The sequence below is a fragment of the Balearica regulorum genome, chromosome 16 (assembly GCF_011004875.1).
Source record: "Balearica regulorum gibbericeps isolate bBalReg1 chromosome 16, bBalReg1.pri, whole genome shotgun sequence".
Classification (NCBI taxonomy): Eukaryota; Metazoa; Chordata; class Aves; order Gruiformes; family Gruidae; genus Balearica; species Balearica regulorum.
Window position 1 is genome coordinate 2,642,417 of NC_046199.1, and position 24,810 is coordinate 2,667,226.

At 48.5% G+C, this 24,810-nt stretch overlaps 1 protein-coding gene across 2 annotated transcripts in view; it reads right to left on the reverse strand.

Annotated features, from left to right (window-relative positions):
• Nucleotides 1-24,810, reverse strand: part of CBFA2T2 (CBFA2/RUNX1 partner transcriptional co-repressor 2) — a 66,069-nt gene that overhangs the window by 26,211 nt on the left and 15,048 nt on the right. The window contains exon 1 of one of the 2 annotated variants that reach the window (XM_075768535.1): nucleotides 16,559-16,906. The exons of the other annotated variant lie outside the window; for it this stretch is intronic. The gene's annotated coding sequence lies outside the window, so the exon portion shown is untranslated. Of the gene's footprint in view, nucleotides 1-16,558; nucleotides 16,907-24,810 lie in introns of those variants that run through there. 2 annotated transcript variants of the gene reach the window in all.

Sequence of the window (24,810 nt, forward strand, 5' to 3'; positions counted from 1 at the left end):
AATCAGCCTATTTTTACCCTGTTTAGCTTGATTTTATAGCACATCTAGGCTCCTGTGCTGTAAGATGCTGTGGGAGTGGAGAGGACTCAGCACCTCGCAGGAGAGCCTCGCATCACACAGGAGGGAGCTGCTGAGCCTGGGATAGGCATTTTATAAATCAAAAATAAACGCGTGTATCTCCATTGCCATCTATTCCTCTCCCACACACAGCTGTTTCACTTTAAATCTCAATTCAATGTGAAACTCAGATAGAAGAACTTGAAAGAGCAAAGTATGTTATCGCTCGCACCCAGTCCAGAAAGCAGTTAATAAGGGAAATAAGATTAATAATTTATTCCTGAAAGCAGACTGCAGATCTTTATCTGTCCTGCCCTTCAGTGATTTTTATAAAACCCTATTAATCTGCCTGACTCTACAAACTCATGGGTAGCACAGGCTGGATTTGACAGCAGGTCTCTTCTGCTGCATTCCCACCCAACACCTGCCCTTGCTTCAGCTGCAGACGACCCATCAGCACAAACCCACCTGCATGGCATCCCTGCCTCCTGAGCTCTGGTTTCCTCTTGGTCCACAGACTCATACCAGAGCCAGCAGTGCAAACCCATGGCTGCAGGATTCACCCCAGGAACTATCGCATCCAACAGATCCCAGTGTGGGGTGTATGTCAGGGCCCTCAAATTCTGGTTCTCTTGCTTCTACAAGGACACAAACCACGTTGGTGTGGTACTCCCCATTCTCTTTTCCATGAAGGAGCAAGGGAATAGCTACTCAGAGCGTGAAAGCTGCCCTAAAAACCATTTACACACAGCGCAGCAGCCACCTGGGAGCTGCTGCTGCTATTACCAACACACCGTATCAATTCCCTTCCCACACTGCTAGTGCCCACGCAAATAAGTTTTGAGGAGCCAAGTCCATCTCTTGATGTCCCCGCCAACAGCTTTTGCTCATCGGCTGCCTCAAAGGGACGCAGTGAGCACCGTCGGGGAGCCCACAATGCCCCAGGACAAGGAACCCTCCCCATCCTCACCAGCAGCTTGCTCTGACCCCACTGGAGACAGCCACCCCGAAGGTAGGGATATACTCCTGGAAAATATCCCAGCAGAATATATTCCTGGAACCCAAAGCCTACAGAGCAGCCAGCATTTCAGTTTTAGGATGGGACGTGCTTTGGGGATCGGAGGGAGCACTCCTCCCTCCCCAAAACCACCCCCTCTGGTTGCTCAGACCTCCTTGGCTGGGTTATAACCTGGGACACGGGCAGGGCAGCTGTGTTCAAGCAAAGCCAGAGATGCTCGCTAATCATTTGATTAGTTAATTCTAAAGTATTTTGGTAAATTTTCATTAGTTCATTGTTCCATTTAAAATTACAGAATCAAGACTTTTTTTTTTTTAACATCACGCACTCCTATTACAATATTAAGAAATATTTACTCCTCCGCACTATTTACTTGTTAGGCTAAAGCACTCTGAATGAAAAATGAAAGCAGTTACAGATATCAAACAGGCAATTATCACAATCATGGAAAAATTAGTTCTTAAAAGTCTCAGCCTGCTGCACTGCTCTCCAAATCCTCTGACTCCGAGCGAAACGATGGTGGCGGGAGCAAACTTTCCAGATGGGAACATCTGTCTCTCATTTGCTGCAGGGAAGAAAACACCAGGAAGATTAACAGCTCCCGAGTCCGGTGGAGCCCAGACACAACACGTACGAAAGGGATATCATTTAGAAAGAGACTTGGAGCAACAGCTCGGTATCAAAGACTTCTTTTTTTAAAAAAAATTATTAGGTTTTGGGGCTTCTACATACAGAGAAGTGTTATGTCAGGAAAAAAAAAAGAGCTTGAGTTTCACTTATAGTAAATGCTATGTATAGCGAAAGGAAGAATTGAGTTAACCATGTTATATGAATGATATACAGCACTTTTACCATCTCAGCTACATATAAAGTCATTTAAAAAGTTGGCTTTAAGGGATTACTCCCAAAAGGTCTGAAATTGCTTCCTGCCCAGAGCAGCAAGACCACAGATGGGGCGATTCGTCCCTCTGGGGACCAGAGAGTAAACACCAAGTTTACTCCAGAGAGTAAAAAGTGACCCAACAACAAGTGGAAAAGTCGGGGCTGAAGGACATGCTAACCCAGCCTGCCCCAGCAATGCTAGCACCCAAAGTCCACTCCTTGTCATAGTGTTCTTCAACCTCTGCTGCAGCGGAAGGACCGCCTGTGCAAAGGCAGGCGGGCGTTGTGCCCAGGCTCCATCCTCTCCAGCCACCCGTGCACACACCATGCAGCAGCCCACATCGAAGCATCGGGCACTAACGCAGATTCACAGACTGGCTGGGGTTGGAAGGGACCTCTAGAGATCATCTAGTCCAGCCCCCTGCCAGAGCAGGATCACCCAGAGCAGGCTGCACAGGATGGCACCCAGTTGGGTTTTGAATCTCTCCGGAGAAGGAGACTCCACAACCTCTCTGGGCAGCCTGGCCCAGGGCTTGGTCACCCTCAGAGGGAAGAAGTTTTTCCTCATGTTCAGATGGAACTGCCTGTGTTCCAGTTTGTGCCCCTTGTCCTGTCACTGGGCACCAGAGAAGAGTCTGGCCCCTTCCTCTAGACATCCACCCTTTAGATGTTTATAAGTATTGATGAGATCCCCTCTCAGTCTTCTCTTCTCCAGGCTAAACAGACCCAGCTCTCTCAGCCTTTCCTCATAAGAGAGATGCTCCAGTCCCTTCATCATCTTTGTAGCCCTCCGATGGACCCTCTCCAGTAGTTCCCTGTTTTTCTTGAACTGGGGAGCCCAGACCTGGACACAATATTCCAGATGTGGCCTCACCAGGGCAGAGTAGATGGGGAGGAGAACCTCCATCATCCTGCTGGCCACGCTCTTCTTAACGCTCACTTCTGCCATGGTTCAGCAGCACAACGAATGCGCAAGACGTGCAAAGCATCCTCTGCACTTCAACACCAAAGCCACCAGCCCTGCCACCGTTCCACACCCAGCGTCGGCGTATCACAGCTTTCCTCCCCATATTCAATGTTCCTCAGTAGCACTTTTTAATTGTGGAGCTACCCTTATAGCAACTCATAAACCCTTCTGATTTCTAATTAGTGGCCCAGATATTGACATCTATTCAATACCCACCAGTTTTAGCTGTTGTAAGCCCTCTCTGGAAGAGCCCCAGCCTGTCGTACAGGGTAACAACAACATTAAATGCAGTTAATTCTGAAACAGGACCCAAAGTGTTGAAAAAAGAAATCTTCAGAATGGATGGAACTGCCTTTAAAACTTTAGGCTTTTGCAAGCACTGATTTTAAATCAAAGTTGTGCTAAACTCTGCTGAGGTATAAAGAAAACAAAAGTCACCAAAAATCCCATAGGTTATAGAGAAGAACAACTGAGCACTGTAATTTTTGGGAGTGTAGATCTTTTTTCTTTCCGCTTAGGCTAAATGCCGTAGAGTAAATAAAGCTGGAACTTTTGTACCTGTAAAATTTGGGTGACCCAAAAGGGAGAAAATGTAGTGAAACAAGCTCTAACTTTTGAAAGTGTTTTTCACCTTAACAGAGGCTTTGAGACAGCCCTTAGGATATGATTTTATCTAGCATTCATAAATCCTTTTAAAACTTGGATTGCTGTCCATTTAACAAGCAGCTCCACCCTTCTCCTGCTCTCCAGATGAAACACACACACACATACACAAAGCTCCATTTTGTTACCTTCCTCTCCAACCCAGCAATATCAGAAAAGAGGCAGTAGAGCCCAGGGAGCGGTGTTTAATTGGCATCCTCTTATTACTAATTAGCTCCGAGGGGCTCTCCGCAGCTCGTAATGGTCAATAGAAATGCATCCACTGATTTAAACGGGCTTCGGAGCAGCAGCAATGCTGGAGCAGACTCCTAGGAATGACCCCGCTGCAGCCGTGGTCCTCCCCATGGAGGAGCCAGCGCAAGGCCACCACCACTGCAGCCCTCGCTGGGCTTCTCCAGTCGCAGGTACGGGTCTGGAGGAGCCTCGGGAAAGTTGTCTCGCCCAGGGAAAGCGTTCCCGGAGGGTTTTGGCTGCTGCGCAGCTTCTCTGCAGCGCAGCCTGCACAAGAGCCTCTCGCCTGGATGCTGCGATTAGAGGTGTCCAAGCAGGCAAAACATCAGCAGCACTCGGTGCTTAAAATCCATCAGCAAGAACCCAACAGAGGAGATTTAAGCCACAAATGCATCTCACCGTCGCTCAACAAACTCCACTTGAGAATCTGGGACCCTATGCCTCCTCAGCTGCCCCACTTGATTCCTTAACAAAACAGTTCAGAAAGGGGGAATCTGCAAAAAGCTCTTCAGCAGCGGCAGCGCTGAGATTTCGCAGCGCCGTTCTGCTCGCAGTCGGCTGAGCCGAAGAGCCGCCAGTGCCGCACACACGGCCAGGCCACAGCTCCGACGCTGCGGCAGCGCTCCCCGGCAACGCAGTCCCCTTCTCCCTGCCGGGCCGCTGCAAAAAGCCCCGGCGTGCTCTGTGAGTCTGGCGTTCCCACGGCTTCCCCAAGGGAGCCGCGTTTCCAACCCAAGCCCCTTCCCGGGGGATTATCTGCCGGGTCCAGCAGCTTCCATGCTGTGAGCCTGCCTCATGCCTGGAAGCTGGGGAAAAAAGTGATGGGCTATTCTGCGATACCAGGCTAGTGACCCTTCTTTTTCATTGCCCGTTTTATATCCTAGCTCTTAGCTTCAGAAGGAAAAATAAAGTTTTGGAAGACGAGGTAATTTTCTAGTCAATTCTGTAAGAAATTTAGCAGATATCGAGAAAGATGCTGTTTCTGGGTCAGTGCAGCGAGCCCCTTTGCGTAGAGCCTTCCCACCATCGGTCCCTCTCTGCTCACTGCAGGATGAATCCTTGCCTGTTCAGGAGCAATTATTTAGAGAGTTTCCTTTGAGAAAAATGTCCCATCAATCAGGAGCCATTTCACTTTCTGGTGCATTTTTAAGCCCTGACTCCAAGCAGCTAAGTGATGGTGCGAAGCCTCGTGCCGCAGCGCCGGGGGAGCTCAGATCCCAATGCTGCGGCTCCTGGGGCTTCGCGTCCTGCCCACCGCTGCGCCTCTGATCCCTGCTGGCTGCTGGGAACCACTTTGGTCACACGCAGCACCAGTTCCTACCAGGATGCGTACAGGTTGTTTTGTTCGTACAGAAGCTCCCAGAGATCGTTAAGAAGATCTTTCGGATCAACAGGTCTCAGGTAAAAAAATATCCCCGTGCCCCAGAGCTGAGGCTCCTGGCTGCAGACCGTCAGCTCAACACCCATCTGCTCTCCAGCACGCCATGGGGGACCTCCCAAGTGGCTCATAACCACAACGCTTCGGGGATCAAAACTGCAGGTTTTCTGCTGCCCATCACAGCCCACACGACCCAGGAAGGACATCAAGAAACACCACGAGCAACTCCTGCAGTGGCCAGAGCTGGCATGGGCTCTGCTGCCCAGGCAGCACCCTGCGGGGCAGCGGGAGGAGCACCCACACGTGACAAGCGATGGCATGGCCTGGGCTGGCAGAGAGCTGCTGACAGCAAGGTTTTCTCAAGTTTTGTGTCATCAGAGAACCCAGAAATGCTTCAACCCCAGCAGCAAGAGGAAAACACAGGCCTCCTTCAGGAGACACAGCCCTTGTCTGTATAAGCCCGTCTTTTTACCTGAGCACCCCTGAGATTAGACTGCACCTTCACAGTGATCCTGCCTCACCTGCCTCGCTGGCTGCGACAGACACGAGCACTGTCCGTGCCTTGGGCAAGTTCTCGGTCCTGCACTACTCCATCTGGACGGAGGGACAAGTACAGACACACCTCATGTAAACATACAACATACGTAAGGCAGAGCCATCCCGGAGCACCTCGGAAGTTCATACAGCACAAGGTAAAAAGGTAACTGCTTGAAAAGCATTAGAGGGGGAAATAGTCTCATTTAAAATAAGAGGATAGATTCAAAACCACCACAATTTTCCCTTAAAATCATCCAGTGATTGAAGATTTAACAACTTTAAACTTGGTTAGGAAAGACGTACAGGAAGAAGTTTAAGTCAGAAGCTTTAAAACAACAACTTAAGAATACATCCCTCTCCCAGTCTTCCATCTTCCAAAGCCCTCCTGCTGCTGATTTGGTTCCCACCACTTATAAATCAACCTAAAAAACCACCACCGACCAGAGAAAATAGCCAGTACCGAGCAAATCTGGATTTCTTAGAGCATCACGAATGCTGCTGAGCACGTGAGGATCTGAGGCTAATGCAAAGTGGTCCAGCGGATCTGGTGTCTAAGGGGTGAGGGTATCCACTGAGTAGAAAATACTCAGACTCAGTAATACAGAAACTTAGATAAAAAGTCTATGTATACAAGATGGACCCAAAGTACCAGTGCCAGCAGCACAAACACCACTACCAATAACTAGTAAATAATGCCACTTAAAAAAAGCAAAGCCATTTGTCAAAGAAGTCAAAAGATCTCAAGGTAGACCACCACATTTAATCCGTAACAATCAGTTAGACCACAGAGAGGCACAAATAATACCAAGGACACCCAAAGCTATTACCAAAAGCCTAAATTTAATAGAAAACCCAACCTGTTTGTAAAGTATAGAACAGGTAAGTATCCTGACTACCTGGAGAATGCAACAGTCCAGAAGCTTATAGTCAGAAGGGCTAGTTTAGGTGACAACAATGGTCAATTCTGCAAAACCCAAACCAAACCAAAAATCCAGCCCAAAGCAAACCACCACGCAACTCTTACCACAAACCTAAAATGAAGCAGTCAAGGAAGGACACAGAAAAATCCCCCTTAGGTCCCTGAAGCCGTATTGTTTGCTCTCTTTTCCAAATACAAAGCAGAGTCCATCAGACAGTCTCCCTTCTCTGGATGGAGGCTGAAGAGCAGGAGCTCACCCGCCACCAGCCAGCTCCAGGGCTGAAGCTCCACCAAACTGTATCCGAAACTGGGCAAGTTGTCCAAGAAATCAAGGAGGTACTTGGAAAAGATTTGGGAGGTCTTTTTCATCCCCGTTGTTTACAACTTCCTAAAAGTGCCAAAGCCCAAACCAAGGACCACAAGCGTTCCTCACCCCACAACAGCTCTACTACTGCAGCCCTTGCACCGATGCTGACAGTGCTGCAGGCACTAACACCCATCTTGCTACCCCATCGATACCTAAAGTAGCCAAGACTTGCTAATCACGCCGTAACTCACGCTGGCTCTCTTTAGAGAGTATGCCTCATTCACTTGGGCGCTAAGTACATTAACTGCTGCCCAGCCAATATTCACTCCCGATCAATGACACACATAGGAGCCTTGCCAAGATGACAATTCTGCCTCTTAAAAACACTCCTCACGTCACTACACAAATCGCTCTTCCCCTTCGCCTCAAACCCCATCAGCTTTCCACCATCCCATGGAGCTGGAAGCATGGGAGCAACACATTTAGGGATGGCTTTAGGAGGTGTTTGGGAGCCTGATGATGTAGATGGGCACCACACACCTTTAGGAGCAGGGCTGCTGGTGCGGTGCTGGAGCACCACAAGCTGGCATCTCCTGCAGAGCCCAGGCACAGAGAGATGGGGGCGGACAGGAGAGCCATTAAAGCTCACTAATTCTTGGTCCCCTCAGGGAATGACACCAGCAGAGAGGGACACACAGCAGTAACTTGCTCTGCTGTGCCTCCTTCCACTCTCTCCCATGGGCAGCAGAGGTAGAGATTTCCCATGGATAACCTCTGGAGATTCAGTGATGCGCAGGGACCACAGAGTGAAGGTGTTGGCTCAGCTGCTGATGCACTTGCTTTCAAAGCATCACGCTGCAACACAGCACAGAAAAGACCTTCCAGCTCGTCATTCTTAGGGTTGTTCTAAACTAATTACTAGTAACCCGCATTATCCTGCTCACCATCAACTGGAGCACAAGGGAAAGACAAAGACACTGTTCACAAAGAAGCGCAACCACCAAAATGGCAAACCCAGGGAACAGAGAGCCCACCCTGCAAGGAAAAAAACCCCAGGAAAACCCCAAGTTTGTTTTAAACTGCTATTTTCCTCTTGCGGTCACAGCAAAGCCTGTGACACAGTGCCTATAAATTTCCTCTAATGATGCAGCAGCGAGGCAGAGATCCATCTGTGCTTGGGCACAGGTGAGACTTTTCACTATCATGTAAGTGCAGGCTGCCTTTCAATTACACTCACCAGCCCATTAGGCAAATTAGATTTGCATATGAGAGGATAACTAGAAAGTCAAGAAATAGGCCCTGAAGTAAAATACATTTTATAACCTACATATCCCTGGGAAGATGTGGACAGTAAGTTTGCAATTTAACCCAGGACTGTGTTTGATGTTCATGTTCTCCAGGTTTCTGCTCTTAGCGCTGGCGTATTTTTGAGGACAGTCTCTCCACCATGCAGAACTGAAGCCAGACAAAGACATCTGCGTACCCTGCATCCCCACCTCCCTAAAAACATGCCCATTTCTGTGGGGCTTTGTATCGTTTGCAGGTTCTGCCTTGTAGTATTCTTGATAGTAGATTAGAATATTACTGGCCTCAGAGAATTTAAACTGATTCCACCTGGGTTTTAATAAATACATCACTACACTACAGAATTATTTCCAGCACCCTAAGAAGGTGCACCAGCACGTGCTGCACAGCAGTGTGGGATTGCACTGGTGTCCCATGTCACTGAGGACAGTTGTGTGGACTAAACCGTCCTGCTCAGGTGATCCTGAAGAATTAATCTGCCCACAAGTACTTTTTTTTTTCCTGGTGAGTGTATGCAAAACAGAGACAACCTAGCTCATCTCCCAGAATCCAGATGGCACTTGCAAACCTTGTCTGTGTATCAAATGTTGTTTTTTAGATCAAGTGTCCCTGGTTGACAACACAGAACTTCACGATGCTATCTTTAGAGAGGCTTCTCTGCAAAGAAACACCCTTTGAGCATACGTTACAGGGAATATGCTAATGTGGCAGGGTGTTTTCAGCGGACTCAAATGGATCTGTTTCTGGGAGCTCAGATACCCCAGAACAAGCTGAGCCTGGCTGAAGATGAAGGGTCATCCAGCTCCCCTTTTACCACCAAGCCCCTACAGAAAAGACATGTTAGCAAGTTAAGACTGCAGAGAAAGGTTAACATGCACCGCTGGAGAGATGCAGGATGAGGTCAGGTCCACCGACACACAAGAATTAGGCTTACCAAAAAACCCTACCACATGAATTACAGTAGCTGAAACCCAACAGCAAAATCCAAGACTTCTCATTCCTTCGTTTCTCCTACAGGTTTAGAGATTCTTACCCTAGTTTCCTGTTCAGGAAAATGCAAGGGTGTGATAATAAACCAATGGTTTTCTTCCTCAAAGTCTTCATTTCCTCCTCCAGATTTCATGTAAAGATAAAAGCAGCACATGCAAAGTAACTTTTTTTTTTTTTTAACTTAAACAGCCCTTTAATAGAAAACAAAACTCCACAAAACTTTCAGTTTCACACATTCCTGAGATGGCAATGTTACCCTCAACAAAAAAAAATTACTAGTGATTATTAAAAATAACACCATCACCCCCCCAAAAACCCCATCCCAAGCTGTTTTCTATGCTCCTCAGCTCCAAGAACAAGAAGCATTACCTGCATGTGAAAGAGCATGAAAAACCCCTGACCTGTACACACTCCTGCTAAGCAGCAAAATGGCACTACAAAAGCTGGGAGAAGACAAAGGCAGCTGCAGAAACAGAGAAGGTTGTGATACAGCTCATGCCCAGGATCAGAAGGTGACACCAACAGCAGCGAGGTGGCTGAAATAACCCCTCGCGCCCGCTGCTGAAAAGAACATTTCAGAACAGCGACATCAGGTAAAGCAGCTTCTTTTGAAAAAAGAAAGTGATCCAGGAGGTAGCTCCTTCCATATTGCAGGCGCTCACAGTAAACACCATATGGCCTGTTAATTTAATTAGGGAGAAGAAACCCCCTAAGTTTGAGATTTGACTTTGAAGGGTTTAAAACAAGTATGAGGAAAATCGCTCAAGATACTCTATTAGGTTGTCTCGCTAGCTTCATGCATCCTCCTGACCTGATTTAGCTGGTGGCTCTCCCCAAACCATATTGCACCTCTAAGGGGCTGATTTATCTTTTTTTAATTATTTTATTTTTTTTTAAGAAGTCCACTACCAGATATGCACAACCTACACTGTTGCATGGCTGCTTCCCAGGAAGACCTGAGTGGTTCATGCCGGACAGCCAAGCCAGGACGGGTCTGTATCACAAAGGAGTTAAATGCAGTAGATAACCCGAGTACTTCAGTTAAACCCATCTTCTCAGATGCCAACCAGAATTTGTATTTTAAATCCTTCCCACGCACTGCACTGGGAGGTGTCACACATCAAGGCAGGATGGACCTCAAGGTGGAGGTCAACCTGACAAATGCCAAAGAACCAGTGCTGAGACACAAAGTCTCAGGACAAGTCCATTCCCCACCTATACGTAAGCTTGCACTTGTAATGTTGAGGTCAACTGACCAAGCCCCAGCCCTTCCCAAAGATTTCTGTATCTGAGTAAAGACTCACTGCAGCAGCTACTTCCAGACTAGCAAGAGAGACTGTGCCCAATAGGGTTGTGCTATCTGAGTAAGAAGTCATTCTTCATTTTGGCCGTGTCTTCCATGTCCTGCTTTGAGGAGAGAGGAGAACATCTAGGATCTTTTCTAGCTAGAGGTTTGCATACATATATCTGTACTGCAACAGGAGACTGTGGCACCACTGTTGTGCTGGAGTACCCTGCCAGGTCTCAGCATGACCTGCCCAGGGCTGCCCAGTGCATTGCTGGCAGGGAACAAGACAGATCCCATGGAAGTGGCTGCTGGGGCACCACCAAGAATGCAAAGACACCACCTACTTAGTATCTACACAAAAGCCTCACAAGCTGTAATGGCTGAGGCTTACGGAGCTTTGATGGGCTTTCGTCTTCAAGAAGCCTGCTCAGGCCAGGCAGTAGCACATGATGCCTCAGCTGTGGTGCCTTGAGGAACATCATCCCCCAGCGAGCTGCTCTGCCAGGAGCCACCAGCACAAACCCCATCAGCTGCAACGCTGCAGCATAACCACGCTCCTTTCAGGAGGCCCAGCGTGTCATACAGGAAACCCAATGCTTCTCTACAGAGATACACGCCCTGACCAACCTCCAGGCTTGGACAGGGCTTTGTCACCCAACATGCTCAGGCAGAAACACAGAGGACCTGCGCAGGGAAAGCTACACCTGATGCCTCCAGCACGGAGATGAGCTGCCACTCTCCTCCATTCCTGCCTGGAACAAAGTAGGTCAGGGCTGCGTGGGCTGGTCCCTGCACACAGGACACGACCCGCCTGAACTCCTCACTTCGTGCCTCTGCAGAACAGGTTCATTTTCAAGTCCTAGGTAGGGCAGCAAGAGATGCCCCCTTCCCTCTCTCCTGTTACCAACTGCAGTGCATCTCACCTTGAGGCAAACCCAGGCTGCTCCGGGCCCCCCAGAAGAGATTTCAGGGGTTTGGGGTTTTATGCAAACTGCTGCCCTGCAGACGAATTGTACCAGGAGAAAAATCACATTGTTCCTAGAATTGTGTAACCTCACTTGGTGCGTAGATTCTCTTTGGCTCCTCTCAACAGTTGACTACACTCACAAATTAACAACCCACTTGTTCAATTATTTTTTCTTTTTCTACCCAGACTCAGGTTGTGATCTGCATGTCTGTTTAATAGGTGTGCCACAGCGATATGCCAGAGACCAGAGTTTCCCATTTTCTAGTTTAAAAAAAAAAAAAGAATTCCAAATAATCAAACATCTAAAGCCCAGCAGACTTCTTCCTGCTAGCAAGAAAACCTCCTCTCAGGACACTGCAAAGATTTAATTTACTACCAATTGCCCTCTGGTTATTTTACATTTATGGGGTGGGGGCTGAAGAAAGGAAGAAGGCAGGGAGAGGGTGTAATTAGCTTTGCTTGTAAAATGTTCATCCCAGTTGTAATAGCGACTGGAGCCTATCGGGGGCTTAATAGATTTCAGGGTTTTGTTCCTTGTGAGTGCTGAAGTGTCTGTGTAGGGTGGGGGGAATAAAAAAGGGGAAAAAATATATTAAAAAAAAAAATCAATAAGTGGATCCTACTTCTTGCCACAACCCCATATGGAAGTAATCAAGCACAAGGGTGGCAGCTGGGGCCAGTAACAGTCACCTGCAGTTGAGGGACGTGGGGGTTTCGGATGGGTTTTTAATGCTAATTTCCTGGAGAAACAATGAGGGAGCGGGCGCAGAGCGGCAGCCGAGGGCGGATGAATAGGGACCAGCCGGAACAATGGCTGCACCTGGTGCTGGGAGCAGCAGCACAGAGCCGGCACGCGGCAACAGCGCACGGCACATCTGTTCCCCGCACAATAACCCGCTCCCCCCGACGCTCCACCAGCATCCTAAGTAATACCGGGTCTTTAAACATTCACAGCTTGCCGTGGAGCAACAGGTTTGAGCTGTTTCAGGGCTGCAGCGTGCTCCTCCTCCCCTTGTTTGGGGCGAGCTCAATGATGGTTATCAATACTTTTGGGGCTTTCTTGGGTTGTTGGTGAAAGAGATGCCTTTCTTTGAAGGGGGTGGCTACGCAGCATCCTACCGTCAGGTTTTGGCATCCTGTTGCTGGAAGGAAAACTGACTCTGGCTTTGTAGTTTCCACAGGACCAGACAGCAACCGAGCAGCAAATCTGCAACAGTCCTGGTTCTTCTAAATGGTCTTCTGGCCACCTGCGACTGTCCTTCTTCAACAGCACAAGTCCTGCCGCAGACACGAAAGACGGGAGTCCTGCAGCCAGGAGCGCGCCAAGGAAATTCAATACACATTATTCTAAAACCTTAAGCTTGGCTTATAAAAATGCCATTGTTCAACCCAATAAAAGACATGATAGTTACACTTTAAAATGCTTTGAAACCTCTGAAATCGCTATTATCCTTTCGGACGTAAGCTGCCGACACACAAAGCGGCACTAAGGTCAAGGTCTTGCCTCAGAAAATTACTTGCAGACCCAGGAACTGAACCCAAGCTTCTAGATGCTCCGCTTCAACTGCGGGATCATCACTCTCCAGTTCTTCCCAGCTTCTGCTCTTGCTCTAAACAAAGGTTTTTCCACCCGTTCCCTGAATGCTGCATGAATTAAGACAGTCTCCGTCATAAAAATAAAAGTTGAACAGGCTCCCAGAGACCTGCAGTGATGCTGCCCCCAGGGACAGCTCTGGAGTGTCTGTCGAAACACATTTCATACCTAGCTTCTAACAAGCAATCGGATATGGAAATAGTCGCTAGATGCTAGCATAAAGGCAAGCTTACAATCTAGCCCAAACCAAGTACAGATAAACCAGCACTTATTATGGGAAAAAAATCAACAGGCAACAGATTATGACCGTCTCCTGTTCAGATTTAAGAACTAGCCAGCGTTGCCTTAAATCAGCTACATATGCCCAAGTCCTCAAATGACTTTATTCAGCTATCCAGCTATACTATAAACATCGCACATGCACGTCAAACAAATCTTGGTTTTGGTCCAAATCCTAAAAAAAAACAGAGCTGGAAAAAACAAGAGGCCACCTGGCTCGCCCGTCCCAGTGGATAACAACGGGAGAGCGCTGCCTCCTGCAAAATGCTGCTGGTAGTTACTGCCTTTACGGGTCAATTTGGGGACCGAAGAGCTGGTTGCTTCAAAAACTCAGCTCCTGAAGTCAAGCCAAGCTCTTCCTCTCTTGCCTACTGTCTCCCAGTGATAACATCTACAAGCCAAAATCCACCATGAGAGATGTGTGACCAAGCCCTGTAAAGTAGCAGTAAAATAATTTGGGACTCTCACTTGATCCAACAGAAAAGGAGCATTAAGAAGTGAAACCCCGCTCTCTTGGAGACACTGGTCCTGTAAGACTAAGAGGAATAAAACAGAAGGAAAAAAAAAAAAACCAAACCCAAGAGCCTGACCCACAGTTCACAGCAGAAAAGCTCCCTTTGCTTTTGGCTTCAGCGGGTTTAAACAAGCCTCTGCAAAACCCAGCAGATGCAACTTGCAAAAATAGCAGCATCTTGGAAGTAAGCAGGGGCCGTGGCTCCAGTCTGCGGGCAGAGGAACCCGACTTGGCAGCACTGTTTTGGCCTTTTCACTATTAAATGGAGTTTCTGCTCTTTTCCTCAGGGCATTCCCTGTGTAATAGACTTCTCAGATTAACGATTTCTTTTCCTTGCCTTCAGCAATTCTGCTCCTTCCTCAGACCCTTCAAATCCTTCACTTGGCTTACTGCACTTTCCTGTTGGCAATATTTGCTCAAACTGCCTTTGCTTTAACCCTTTTACCTTGTTTCTTAACACTGGGGTCTCTCAGTTTTGCATTATTTGCAGATTTCTTTAACCAGTGGACATGCTGGGGTAGGAATATCCGGCTGGGGACATCCCACATTCATTTAGGTGAAGCCTAGATAGTCCCAAAAATCAGACTAAACATCTCCATATTAACAGTAAAAATCACATCATCCAGCAAACAATTCTGAAAAGACAAAGGAAGAAAAAATCTTCACTTGGATGTGCTACCCCATTTCTATAGAATTATAGAAACTGGCCACCAAGTTTCAAGCCACCCTCTTCTCCAAAATACAACTACCTCTCTGACCCAAGCACTTGGGTTGTCAGACACCCCAAATCCTTTCCAAAAATAAAGGAACCTGAGAAGAAAGTTTTCCACAGGGCTTGAGCAAGACACCGGCAAATTAGTTGTTTAATGGCCAAATCATGCCACCCCGGTGCCGGCAAAACTTCCGTTTGCTTAATCAGAGCCCGACCTGCAAAGAGACCACAAGAGCAGATGCTCCAACATGCTGCACTGCATTCGTAAATTGGGGAAGTCTTCGGGAGAGCCGCAGCAGAGGAGCACGGCTCTTTGCTTTCAGATATCGTCACACTCCGTACAGCTTTGCTGGAGATTTTCTGGTTTTCATTCCTCCTTTGTGCTGGTGCACTTTGAGACGTTGGAGTCGCAGAGCATTAGGCAGCACACACTCCTCCTGCCTCCTCTCCGGGGACAGCGAAGGACACATAGGAGATGTTTGGCGTGTTCTGTAGAAGCAGGCTTATAATATATATTTTTAAAAAGCCTATACCCAAATGCTTGCATGCTGCAAGAGAAGGCAAACTTTGAGGTGGCAGATGCAGCGGCCGAACCGGAGGAGCACGGAGCTGCAGCCCATGCAGCACCGCAGCGCCCTGCCAGGGAGCCCGGCCAGGCTGCACCGCGCTCTCCCCCAGGAAACCCTGTCATTTGGCACGCTTAAAACTAACCCGGACAAAGCAACAGCAAAGTGTCCCAAAGGGAATCATCCTGCACCAGACAGCCTAACAAATATTCCTCTCTTTTTCCAGTTCGACAGCAAACGATCCTCAGCCACATTTTAGCTCCCCAAACTTTGAGTGCTGATTTTGGTGCATCTCCCACAGCTGGGCAGGATTTTGCCGGCATACAAAATGGACTGCGAGTACCGTCACGCAGGAGCCAAGGGCTGGGGGAGTGGGGGGGGTGGTGGCAGAAAAAGCCGGTAATATTTTGCAAAGCACGCACCCAGGGCAGCGGCTCAGCAAACGTGCAACAGAGGGATCTTTACAACGAGCTACTCCGGAGGGTTGGAGGAGCAATTTCAACTGCTAAACCTTCCCAAAAAACCAGGGGGAGGGGGGGAAGCACATGATTAAAAGACACATGCAGGATCAGGAGATTACAATGGAATAAAAGAAGATACAGCAGTCTGTAGCCCAACAGTGAAAATATATAGGGCAGGGAGGTCTGTTCCAGTATCATAAAATTGATCCAAGAGATTTAGATGCTGGTAGCATCAGTTGCTGCTCGAGGAGCGCAAAGACAAAAAGGGAGCAGCCTCTGCCACAATGCAGAGCAGCACTGAAAACACAGAGAAAATTAAGGAAATTTGGGAGCTGATGGAAGAAATCTGCCTCTGCAGATTTACACACACACACACCCCCGACTTCAATATCAGCATGCAGCAATGAAAGTAAGGCTAGGCACAGCGGAAAAACATGTTCTGCTAAAATACACAAAAACCTTCCTGCTTTTCCATTTCCCCAGAAAATGCTGAATCCCAGCCTTCTGCTCACGGGGGAGGGGGTGGGAATAAAAATAAGAAAAAAAAATAAAATAAACCATTCCATAGCAACATAGAGAGAGCTCTAACGCAGCTCTCCTTAGAGAGAGTTTAGTATTTTTTCAGCTGCAGAATCCACGCATGCAGCCGGCTCCTCTATTGAAGTTTTCCCCCAGCAGAGCCACTGCAGTCGACCGGAGGCAGGCTGGGTGGCGAAGCGCTGCGGACGCCACTGCTCCCACCCTCTCCCTCTACCTGTGCTCAAGGTTGAGGCTCTCCCCAGACCGCCGGTGAAACCCACGTCGCTCTTCAAGCTACTTGGCAGCATGGCAGGCGAGCATCCCCCCCCGAGCATCCCCCACCACCCCCAGATACACTGCACCCTACCCAGTCCCGTTTAAAAACAGACCCGTCTATTGCTTACCCTAAAGAGCAAGGTTGCAACGATCCAGCTGCTGTTGAATATACCTAGTTTCTTTGAAATATAAATAAAAGCGCTCTTCCTCCTCCTCTGCTCGTGATCTTCGAGCGCAGCCGGAGCCCAGCCTGCCTTCTCCTTTCATTAGCTGGACATGTGTCAGGTCCCGCACATCTGCGATTTCTCACTGCCTGGAGCCGCCTGTCCGATTCCAGGGAAACACAGATGGATCCCAGATGGGAAGGTCCTGCCAAACAGACCAGCTCTCCACCTTGCCAGAATACCCAGCTTAGAGGCACACACCCTCGGCTCCCTGCCTGCTCCCTGCCTGCGCCGCGCTGCTGCCAGGCTGCTCGCCAGCTGATGTCACCAAGCACACACCTACCAGCGCCTCGCAGCCGGGCTGACATTAACTTGTTAAATACACGTAATTTGTTTATGGCCGGCAATAACAGTGAGACAGCGGCGGGGCGGCGAGAGGAAAGGAGGGCTTCGCCGACACAGGCGCCGTGGGTCGTTTCCACCGGAGCAACCCTCCCGAAATCAGCTCTGCCTTACGCAGCGCCGGGTGTAAATCAGCCTTCAATTTTGAAATCTGGATAAGCTGTTGGGTAAACTAGTGAATTAATTTTCTGAAGGTTTCCTCATGCACGTAAATCTTCCCTGTAAACTCCCCTCCAAGCCCCAGCACCAGAGTTTGCAGCGCTGGAAAGCTGGCATGTGTTAGCAATTAGAAGCAACAACAAGATAACAAGATACTGATGTTGCAAGGGTACCAAACGAGGACTGGAAAATTCAAAGGAAGAGCAATTAAATGTGTAACATTACTGGGATCGAAGAGGAAGTGTTAAAGGAAAATGTAAATCCAAAACGTTTTATACGGGGAGTAAACTCCGCCAGGCATCTCACAGCAGCACGGGAGGCTGGTAACAGAAACCCACCGGACACAACTAGATTTGGCCATTTTTTCCCCCAGCCTAACACACAGACGTGGCCACTCCGCCACTTACAAACCTCCCGGCAGTTTTGAATAGCCGCTCCCCGACGTGCGGCGTGGAACAACAGATACTAACTGGAGGCCCCTGACTAATCCCATCAGCCCAGCACCATTCACCGCAGGCCGGGCGCTGGGGAAACACGGATTCACACACGGCATTCCTTGCCACGCAGACGGGCGTCCCTAGCTGCCTGCAGTACTGCCCCGGAGAGGAGGCATCCACCGCTCCAGTTACTGCCCAAACCATCCTCCTCCACGCCATCCTCCTCCCAGCTCCCATAAAACCACCCGAAGAGAAGCAGCAACACTTGCATTTTGCTTGCAGACCACGCACAGGCACAATTTAAGATCTCAGGAGGGACTGAGCACTCCAGTCCGTATTTCTCTGAGCTGAGCAGGTTCAGGGCTCAATATAATCCTTTCCAAATCTTTGCAGGACACACCATCTCTCCCTCCAGCTACTTTTTTGAGAACCAGAGACCTACCTACCTTGCCAGGACAGCAAAGTAAAAGCCTGCCACTGCCCAAGCTGCGAGACGCTTGTTTTTCAAAAGCCCAGAAATCACGAGCTGAATTCTCCACAGCTGGTGTAAGCATGACGGGATATTTACTCACTCACAGACAGCAAAATGCTTCTTTTTATTAAATATCCAATGCTTTGGTAAGCTACTGCTAACTGCCAAGCCATGTCCGTAAAGGACTGCCCCATGGCATACCACCTAATCCTTCACCCCCAGCTTCTCTGCCTCTTCCTCCTAATTAGTTGAAGGTACCTCTACTTCCTCCTTTGGGAGGGGAAAAGGCTGTAAAGGGAGGAGAAAAAAAAAAAAGTGCTTTAAAGGAAGTATTAAAAAGCATTCTGTGAGCAGACACGGCATACATTCATGAAGACACGGGCCATGTTTTCCTCCCACAGAGGACGGGCCCCCCAGCATAGGCAGGATGGTAACTGGGGGAGGCATTTGGGCAGGAGACTTTCAGCCGTTGTAGGAACACATGAAGCTGCTGCAGCCTTGGCTGGGCGAGCACATCGCTCTGAGAAGGGCAGCCTGGCTGCAGGCAGGGGGGCGCAGATTTACAGCTGCCATCCCACCTCCAAGCCTCAATGAAGGGAAGCAATTTCACATGCTTCAGTTAAAAAAAAGTGAATCATAACCGAGTATCAGCGCACAGATACCTGGTGCGCCCTGTAAAGCGATGCTCAGGCAGCAAAGCGGGGTGGGAACGGGCAGACGCTGCAGGCAGATCCACCGGCACCCCCCGGCACCCACTTCTGTCTGCACCCCAGTTCCCGCTAGCAGGGCTGCTGGCGAGGCACATCAATAAAACATTTCATTTCAGAAAGTTTAGCTTGCTGGGGCTTCTGACACTTTTGATGAAGGTTGCGCAAAATACTAAAGCTCTCAATATTTCATAAGCCAAGATGGAAAAATCATCTCTAAATTATACAGACAATGAAGGGAGACAAGCAGCTCCACGAGCACCAGAATTAATAAAGTTATTTTCCTATGGACTTGCATCTCATGATTTGCTCCCCGGCGCCTCGCGCTGTGAGGTCCCCAACAGGAGCCCTCCCTGGCCGGGGTCGTCCCGACAGCGGTGGCTGTCATGTGGATTCTCTGATGTCTTATAAAGAGCGAGCTCATGTTGCAGCTTTGCCCCCAGTGGAGATGGTACCAGGCAGATGGCTGCAGCCCTAGGCTTAAGGCATTAAGCATCAGACATGACTGGGCCCTGTCCACACATCACCAAACCAGCCTGAAACCAGCCAGCGAATTCAAAAGCTCAGGCCACTCCAAGCATTTTAAGTATAGTTACAATGATTTGACCTTACAAACCTTTATGAAAACGTATGTGCTCCTTTTCATGGTGTCCACAGGCAAACCCCAACACCCTCGGGAGAGACATCCCCACTTCTGGCCGGGGTTGGGGCAGGAATATACGAGACCTCACGGCTCAGCCTCGGAGTAAGGAAGATGCATACGTGTTTTGGGCTCTCAAGGCGTAAAAACTAAAGGTGGGGACATCTGGGAGCCTTGAGTAGAAGTCATTGCAAAGCCTCCTTTGGAAGGTTCATGGATTGTACCTTAAACATGACCCGTGACCCAGCAGAGGCAGGTCTGTGGAGACGCAGGCAAGCATGCTGCCAGCAGCCGGTACCTCCGGCAGCGCCGACGCGGCAGCTCCCGTTACCACAAAGCAAGCCAGGAGAAGTTATCACACACGCTCGGCCACCACCTTTGCAAACAGAGCAGGGGGAAGCAGAGGCAACACGCTAATAGAAAACACTGAGATACGTCATCTACTGACCTCAAGCAGCACCTGTACATACCCAAGAGGCTAACCTGCTCCCCAAATACTCATTAAAACAGATTTTGTAACCCACACATCACCACTACAGTGGAAGGAAGGAGGATTGCAGGCAGCACGGGGGAAACTCTTTTTCCCGGCTCGCCGTCTTAATCTGCTCCTGCTTTCTTCTCATGGGAATGTTCCATGGAAAGAACGATGCAAAGTTTGAACACTGGGAGCTATTGATACCTGCTGCTAAGTGTGGTTTCTGAGGAAGGCGAGGAAATCTGAAGAATTTTTCCAGTTTCCAGTGGAATTTTTATGCCTATCACAGCACATTGCCACAGCAAGCAGAAGAGACCCAAACTACTTCTGATTTCTCTTTAATTCCATCCATATTTCATGATGCACCACAGGTTTATATTTTTGCCTGCTGTGTTCTTACCTCGGAAAGAAGCTTCACTTGTATTCACGGCAATCCTGGAAAGCCTTACCTTTTTAAGTTGACCACTTTCCATCCCACAGAAGAATAAATTCAAAGGCACCGAGACAGCCAAAGCCATTTATCAGGCTAAGTGGAAACCGTAAATTCATGCTAACTGGAATCTGATGGAAACCAATTGGGATCCTCCTCCTCCTCCTTCAAGCACAGGTCTGGCAGGAAAGTCAAACATTTTATTGCCTTCTTTACGCCTTACAAGTCAGCGGAGCCAAGAAGGGACTGCTCCCTTGAAGCGATGCTGGTGGGGTTGCAGGGGAGGCTCGCTGACTTGAGTTCAAACTCAGCAGACTGAGGCATGCACCCCCCCCCCCCCAAATGGGGATCAGACTTCTCCATTCCTAGCAAATTTATCACATTTAACAAACATCCTCTTTTCAATACAGCCATTATTTAAATTAGCACATGGCAGATTATGTTAACAAGCTTAATTTGTCAAGTAAATCTAATCATATTGCCTCCTACTACACGAGTAGTGTTTGGCTTTTGTGCCATTTCAATACTGCCCAGAGAGAGGAAAAAACATATTAAAAGTTGGCCTTAAGTGAGCGGGCAGAATTTACACCCAGAACAACTATGATCAGACACTGCGAAGAAGCAGCGGGAGCAAAGGTGCAACAAGGAATTAAGCACAAGCTAAAGTTACTGAAACTTTAGTTCTGGCCACTTATTTTGGGGGGGGTGGGGGTGGCGGCTAAGCAAAAGCTATTTTATTCCTGCTATATGACAGCATATGTAAAGAAAAAACACCCAGGAACTGACTTCCTATCCAAAAAATCCCCCCCAAAACAAACACACCAATTCCTAAATCTAACACCCTCGCTCTGATTAGAAATCCAAGCCTCTGTAGCTGTCACGGGTATTTAAACCAAACACAGAAATATGGAAAAAATGAGTAATCCTATTTGGAGAGAGTAAAACCCAGCCTGCAGAGGATTAAGTCTAGTCCAACAGCTCTGCAGCTTGACAATATTTTCCAGATCAATAGCAGTGCCGTTCGGTTCTATTACAGAGATTTGTTAAAATACATACATCCACTCCCCTCCGACTGTAATTTTGATAACCCTCATCTTTAACTGCCCAGCTCCCCAGGTGGGGGATCAGGAGCGTTTCTGCTTTGGAAGCGGTGCTGATGGATCTCTCTGCTGACCTGGGCACCTCCCTGCTACTTTAAAAACCCCAGTTACCTGCCTAAATCTGACATTGTTGCTCAAGTCCTTACAGGGCCATTCCCTTTAGTGTGTGTTTATGGTGCCAACAAGCTTTGCAGGCAGAAACCCTCCCCTTTTCAGGTGAGATGATGTGCTTTGAGAGCCGTCTCCTGGATCAGACACCTCGCTCTGGACTCTCAGTGCTCCCCACCACCTCCCCTGTGGAAGATCTTTAACAGTTAAGCCAGCACACATTAAAGCTTATCAAAGCAAGACTTGTCAGCATTTGTTCTTGTCCCATAAACGGCAGCATTTACAATCAAAAATATGAGCAATAAAATGCATGGGATGGATCCCTACAGCAGGGTCATTACGCCCCAGCTCGCTTCCTGCACCGGTGACTTCCCTCCTCCAAAGCAGGCTGTGGCTTTTCCCCCCGATAACAGCTTTTCTTTCTTTATCTCGGGCTCCTTTAACAGGATCCTTTCCTTCTTCATCCACAACTTTCCTCCCCTCCAGGCCCTAGGATGGTGCTGTTGGGGCTCTGGTCCTTGCCCGGTGGTAACTCCCCATCTCACCACTTAGCCACATCCTGGCACCTGACAGGCACCAAAGGAGGTTTACTTTCTCAGTAATTACTTGTCACTAACATGGTAACCTTGATTTTTAAAAAAATAAATATCTAAATTTCTCACCCAAACCACAGCCTCCCTTTAAGATGCTTTAAAAAAAAAAAAAAAAACCAATCCTCAGCTGTTATGTTCGTTTTACCCAGTAAAACCACCAGTTCAGGATTTTAAGCACGGCTTTCCAGTAGCATCCCAGTTTGTTGGCTCTGCAGGTTTAGCACTGAACAGGGCTCCTTCTCTTTCTACTTTGCCAAACAGCACCAACAAAAATTATGTTTTTAATGGGTTTTTTGGGGGACTTTTTATTTTGGGGGGTTAATTTTTTAATCATTTTTCTTTGCAAAGCCCATCCTTGCCAGCTCCCTCTCCTGCTGCCAAGTTGGCCTTTTGGACCTAGCAAATGGTGGGTTTGGGGAAAGAAAAGAAAAAAAAAAAAGGAACAACCCAGCGCAGCCCTTTGCGCCTGGCCCGGCATTCCAACTCTCTGCTCCCGGCTCCACCAAGTCTGATTTAGTAGCACTGCTGGGAGCTATTAGTTTACGAAAGAACCAGCACGCCCACCCAAGCACAGACGACTGCGAGAGGCTCCTCTTACACCGCTGCCATGTGCCTTTCATTCTGCCCGGAGAAGTCGGAAAGGTTGCGGTTTTGCTTAGGGCGGGAAGCCAAGGAGAAACCAGCACGGCGGCGAGCGAGGAGAGCGTGGAGGTCAGGCTGAGAAGGGCTGGATTTCATCCACACCCCAGTGCTGCCGCATGAGAAAGTATTAATTAATGGGATGCTTATTAAGAGAGTTCAGCCTTCATCCAGATCTTCCTTTTACTCTGCCTGTTGCTCCTCATTTCCATCGCCTGTAACCACTCCTCCTTCCTTTCTATATCCCTTTCTACTACCAGGCTCTTTTAATCTCTTTTTTCACCTTATTTCTGCTTCCCTTCACTCTCTGCTTCCACCATCTCCCAGCCCTTTGTCTGTCTCCATCCCTTCCCTGAGAGCACAGAGAAGCCCCAGCATCCCCCATAGTTGATGCCGAGGATCAGCACGGTCACACCCAACCATTATAAGCCCATGGTATCTGCCATGGGTGTCTGCTACCTGCCTCTGCTACCTCCCCAGAAATAAAGCATGCGTCAGCCTCTCAAAAACACGCGGCCTGGGGAACCAGGAGGCTATTCTCCATGCGCTGCTTCCTCTTCTCCCAGCAAGCTCTGGAGATGCTTGTCTTGGTGCCAGGAGAAGGAAGGTAAAGCACACGGCTCACCAGCCACAGCTTCTCGTTGCATCGGCGTTAAGAGGGCAGAGAAAGCAGCTGGCTGCTGCCTGGAGCCCCCAGCCCCAGGGTGAGGCCCCCAGCCCCATGCAGGATGAGGCTCACGAGCTGCTGCGGTGCAAATTGCAGAAGAGTGAAGCGTTAAGCGTAGAAGGGGAAAACCAACAAGTAGTGTGGCTTATGCGTCCCACCAGATATACTCTCGGAGATAGAAATAACAGCAAGATTAAGTGACACGGGTAGTAACATGCAAAGTCTTCTAACAGCTGCCAGAATTTGGCCAATTTATTATGCAAAAAGGCACATTTTTGATGTAGGATAGAGTTAACTTCCCGAAACTGAAGATTAGTTCTGTGGTGGGAGAGGCAGAGAGAAACGAGAGGAGAAAATAGCCAATGAAGCATCATTTTAGTCATTAGGGTTTTGAGATTCTCCAAGTGGCTTCTATTAGGATTGCATCCGTATTTGGGTGCCTACAGAAAATGGGAAAAATAAAGGGAAAGATTCATTTCCAGAGGTGCAGAGCAACCTCTGGAACAGCAGAGGTTCCCTCCCGTGTCTCTGCAATTCCACTGCCTCTGGGATGTTTGGACATGGCTCAAGGAGGACCAGGTGCAATGAACGAGGACCTGAAACTTTATTACCTTCATCTTATGTCGGAAGCAGAGCCTATTTGCAGATTTACAGCTCCTGTCAACAGGAAGTTCATGTTTACAAGTTTCCAGGAAAAAAAGGCAGCATTCCTGTCCTAGGCGATAGCTCGGTGGGGATGCTGTCTCACATGGGAGTTCTCAGATTGGTATGCTAGACAGGAATGAGTTTTAGCCATGTAAAACATCCAGACAAAAAGATAAAGCTATGAAAAAAATTGAAGGCCAGAAGGAAAACAATAATTCAACAATTTGGTGGAAAATACACAGCAAGACAGCATAGCCATGTCTGGAAAAATAGTTTTGTAGCATCTGGGATTCACACTTCAAAGAAACAGAAGAATTTTAAGAGGATGAAAAACTATATTCAGGCGCTAACATGAATTTTTCTCCTCCGGTCCAAATCCTTTGTATTCCCATTACACTGTTCCTCCAAGGGTCAGCAGCCAAGCTCGGCCCACAGTCACACCGGGGTGGCCCCTTCCCTCCCCACAAGAGCACGCATGGGACCATCATGGTGTCCGGTGGTGCTGCTGAATCCACCAGGACCTGCCAGGATCCATCCTCCCCCCTCCAAGCTCAACCCCAGATCAAGCCCCCTGCTCTCTGCAGCCACCAGCGACCAGAGGGGTTTGGGTGATGGTGAAACCACAGCCCGTAACCAAAAAGTTTAGATAGTGGCAGCTTGCTTTCAGCCCGAAGCAGTGCCGTGCCAGCTGCAGAGCAGATCTCTGGCAGCGGTGCCGCCTCGAAGCCTTCCCGAGAGGGAA